We start from the raw sequence: 5,201 nt of genomic DNA, 5'->3' as shown, positions 1-5,201 counted from the left end.
TTTTTATTTTTTTAAGTTTTAATTACAACAATAGGTGTTCATTTCTTGAACCTTAAATATGAACTCATAAAGTTTATACTAATATGATACGTTGGTAAGATTGAAAATAACATTTCCTAGAAGTTTAAACACCCATAATATCTATGAATGAGTTTCAACAGTATTTCACTCGTGGCTTATTATCCAAATTTCATCAAATGTCCACAATTATTAATAGCAATTGTATTAGATATATTTTCCACAATTGAATTTATTTTAAAATTTGTGTTAGGATTTAAGAACCCTCTTAGATGCGGGAAAAAGAATCCCAACAGTTGAATATCACAAGATCGTGTAGTTATCCATGTTAGGATATTGATATCTCGGGTTCATATTGATATACATCATGGATGTATGTGTATATATCTTTTGATAAGATTAAGTATTTAGAAGATAAGAAGAGATCGATCAACGGCGTCATCCGCGAGACGGCCGTCCGGAAGAGCATGTAACTCTTCCAAAGTCTAAACAGTTTGTTAATGTATTTTCTACAAAACTCAAGAGCTGCTTTAACAGAAAGTTCGACAATTCTGAGAGATTTTATTACATCGTTCAAGTCTATAAGGACGCTCGAAAGAGTGAAATTAGAAAGAGGCAGAAGTCAAAGTTACTTGGTCATCAAGTTAGTTTGGTAATAATGCCTCTTACTATTTACTTCTATCTCCCAGAATCATACTATATTTATCTCATGTAATTGTATGATTGTCCTCTATATATGGATGTCCTTATTATGGATGTACTTATTGATATAAACATTCATCCAAAATAGTGAAGATGTAGTCGGCTGAGGCTCTGGATCCGTGGACGTATTCTATCTCCATTATCCATTCATCTGTGTATGTATACTTTCACGAATTCTAACATAGTATCAGAGCAAGGTTTCTCTCTTGATCGTGGTTTATGTGGTGGACGTATTCTATCTCCATTATCCATTGATATGTGTATGTATATTCTCACGAATTCTAACATAGTATCGGAGCAATGTTTCTCTCTTGATCGTGGTCCATGTGGGTTCGTCCCCGTAAATGTTGGGGAATGAGTTGAAGCCGTTCCTTTGCCGTATCCATCATCTCTCTCATTCTTGGCTTTGCTTTGGTAAGCTCCTTCAATCCTAACTATACTGATTTGTGAAGAAACTATTCATATTACAATATTCCCCAAGAAGCAGATGTGGGTTTTGCTTCTCGGAATACAGAGGGCAAACAGGGCAGCTAGCCTTCTCAGCCGTTGTGAGAACTGATATGTAACCGTTCCTCATTGACTACAATATGTAACCGTTCCTCATTGACTACAATAAAACCCCACCATTCCTTTCTCTCTCTTCAATCTCCTTTTCATCCCTCTTCCTTATAGTGGCCTTCACCTCGCCCAAGCTTCTCCAATCAACTGTATAATATCCCCACTGCTCAGGTTCACTAACCGTTGCAGGCCAGGCAGGAAAACCCTTGACCTTTGCAAGAACGAGATCTCAAGGCTTCCATTGATGCTTAGCTGCCTTAGAAGACTTGCCCGCCCCTTTCCTCCGACCAAGAGCCATTATAAAACCCTAGTAAGAGAAACATATCCAAAGCTAGGTCAAAAGGCTTCTTTGCAACCCTAGTGAGAGAAACTCAGCTTGCCGACAACCATCTATGGTGCCCCTACCCAGCAAGAATCTAGCCGAACATCAAGAGATCAGAGACTCTTTCTGGCCATAATTGCCGGCAAACAGCTATTTTGTTTTTCAAAAAACACCTCAGAAGCCTGCAGAGGGTCTTGATGCAAAGAGAGGGTCTTCTAATTAATATCATTTTATTGGTGGGTTTGATTTCAAATCAAGGTTTTCGTATTTTCATACATGAGTTATGATCATTTTTGAAGATGGCGTCGAAAAAAGAAGAAGAAAGGAGATCTAGTTAGGAACATCGAAAGATCGAAAGTTGTTACATTTTGTTAATTTGATATAGTTTGAGATATTATTTTGATGTGGTAAAGGTTGATTTTTGCCTCCAATGATTTTGGATTTTGTTATGGACTTTTGGGTAGAATTTGGAAGTGAGTTTTGTATATCAATCAATTTTGCAATGGACTCGAGAGAAGTTAATGGCTGTGGAGTCCTTGAAATAATATTGGAGATGGTTTTGGTTGAGAGATTGATTTAGTGCACCATTGATCTTGGGGTTTTTCTGTGTGTGTGTGTGAGAGAGAGAATAAATTAGAAAGCATACAAGTTTGTAGGATTCTCTACATTGTTGTCTGCTGCGTGATTGCCTCTTGCTGGGATCGAAGTAGAGAGAGAGTTGCAGTGCTCCAGAGATCGTTGTATAGAGAGAGTTCCAAGTGCATCCTGTTTGATGATCGAATATTTTGATCCTGGTTGATGATCAAGTTTTTCGTTACTTGATCCTGTTTGATGATGAAGTTTTCCGTTACTCCACCTTGTGTGATGATCGAATTTCTCGATCCTGGTTGATCAATTTTTTCGTTATTTGATCATGTTTGATGATGGAGTTTTTCGTTACTCCATCCTGTATAATGATCGAGTTTACTCGATCATGTTTGCTTTAGATGTTTGCTTTAGATAGCCTATGTTTAATGATTGAGTTTTTCGTTACTCAATCCTGTTGGATGATGGAGTTTTTCGAATCCTGTGAGATGATAAAAGTTCTTTATGTTATTTGATCTTGTCTGATGATCAAGTTTTTTGTTAATCGATCTCGTTTGTTTCTGAGGCTTGGATGTTCCTGAGGTCGTATGTTCATGTGAGGCTGCTCGTGAGGCTGTCTGTTCTTGAGGTTTGCCGCTTCTTGTACTTGTAGTTCAAGCAATCTGAAGATCACTACTCGTTTTTGGCACATTAGTATTGTTCAAACTCCAACTGCTTCGTGTCGAAGTATCTTGAGTTTGACGTTTTTGGCACTTTAGTATTGTTCAAACTCCAACTGTTTCGTGTCGAAGTATCTTGAGTTTGAGGGGGAGTGTTAGGATATGAATATCTCGTGTTCATATTGATATACATCATTATAGATGTATGGGTATATATATCTTGATAAGATTAAGTATCTAGAAGATAATAAGAGACCAAAGTCAAAATTACTTGGTCATCAAATTAGTTTAATGATAAGGCCTCCTAATATTTATCTCTATCTCCAAGAATCCTACAATATTTATCTCATGAAATTGTATGATTGTCATTTATATATGGAGGCACTTATTGATGTAAACATTCATCCAAAATAGTGAAGATGTAGCCGGTTGGGCTTTGGATAGATGGATGTAAGGCTTCGGCCTGAACCACATAAATGTTGTGTTCTTTCTTCTTCTATCTCCATTCTCGTATGCTCTCACGAATTCTAGCAATCCAGCCATAATACGAGAAAAAAAGCATGAAACACACACCCCACAAAGACATAGAGATTTAGGTAGTTCACCCCAGAAGGGCTACATCCACATCCATTACGTGGGTCACCCTAGAAGAGCTACATCCACATACATCCATAATACCAAGACAAAAAAAAGCGTGATACACACACATTATAAGAACACAGAGATTTACGTAGTTCACCCCAAAAGGGTTAAGGCATTGCAAACTGAAATCCACTATATCCAATGAAAGTTACATCACATATTTGAGTTACCTCTCTAATCCTCGACATAACCCAGTCGAGCAAATCTTTTTAGACCCAGTCTCCTGATGGGCACCATCGTCGATCTCTCATCTCTATTCTATAGTCTCCTGATGGGCACCATCGTTGATCTCTCATATCTATTCTATAGCTAAACCACTGTTCAAGAAGAGTCCATCTCCATTTCACATCTAAACCACTGTCTAGGAGGAAAACCTTGAGAGCAACAGACACCTATCCAAGAATAAACCATTTCCATTCAAGAACTAAACCACTATCCAAGAGGAGAACCTTGAGAGCAACATAGACTTTCTCTCACTAAAAAGGAAAACCACCCAAAATCTCAATGGGAATGGAGAACCTTGAGAGCATAAAAGGGGTAACCACCCAAAATCTCATGGGAGCCTCTTGTCACACCACCCAAAATCTCGTGGGAGCCTCTTGTAGAATCTCTTGTCTACAAGAAATCAGCCTCGGGGAAACTACCCAAAATCTCCATGGGAACCTCTTGTCTACAAGAAACTAGTCTCTCAAAATCTCCATGGGAACCTCTTGTCTACAAGAAACTAGTATCTCAAAATCTCCATGGGAACCTCTTGTATATAAGAAACTAGTCTTTTAAAATCTCCATGGGAACCTCTTGTCTACAAGAAACTAGTCTCTCAAAATCTCCATGGGAACCTCTTGTCTATAAGAAATCAGCTTCTCAATCTACATGAGGTATATCTGTGGTGTTTCTCTCTAAAGGAAGCTCTCTTCTCTCTAAAGGAGGCATTGCTGAAATTCTCTTCTCTCTAACGGATGCCTTGTCGATGATGATGAAGCCTTCTCTCTCTTTAGAAGAAGAGACCTTTCCTATATGATGACTCAAATAGAGCACAACAATTTTCTGTACTTTCATCCCATATATATATAAAGTTAAGAATCCACAACAAATAGTAATCTTCTTATAGCTGTTACATAAATCTCAAAACCAAGAGATATACCCAAGATTCCTAATTTTTTTTTGGATTTCTACTTTTTTTAAAGAAACTTATCAATATCAATCTCCATCCCACTATAGAATTTTATTATGTGGGTGATTTTAGATATCACCGTATCCAAAAATTCGGGGCATGCGTAAATCTAACCATCACCATCACTCATAAGAAACAAATATAAAAAAAGTAATCATCATAAAATAAATTAACCAAAATAGTCTTAAAATATTCATAGTGCACTTTGTCATTCTTATTATTTGAATCACTTTTTATATTATTGGGTTCACCTCATTGAGGCACATACACTCTCTCAAATTTTGAGGTTAATTATTTTCATTTCCTCATTCTGTATCATATTTATCTTTTAGTGTTAAATAAATCAAAGACAAAGGAGGAATGATGAGGTAGAGGCGATCTTTTATTTTTGTTTTTATTTTTGGTTTTTGGATAATTCAGTGGGAAGGCCCTACCCGTTTTTTCAATAAATTGGGGAGTTACATTTTGAAAATGTTAATTGAGAGTGTCAGCGGTAGGAATGGATGCAATCTACCTCCGCTAACGTAGGTGCCACACTAAC

The sequence above is a fragment of the Amborella trichopoda genome, chromosome 2 (genome assembly GCF_054954075.1).
Source record: "Amborella trichopoda isolate Santa Cruz 75 chromosome 2, AtrichopodaSantaCruz75HAP2 v2.0, whole genome shotgun sequence".
In the NCBI taxonomy this organism is placed as follows: Eukaryota; Viridiplantae; Streptophyta; class Magnoliopsida; order Amborellales; family Amborellaceae; genus Amborella; species Amborella trichopoda.
The sequence above is the reverse complement of the archived record's forward strand: the minus strand, read 5'-3'. Positions refer to the sequence as shown.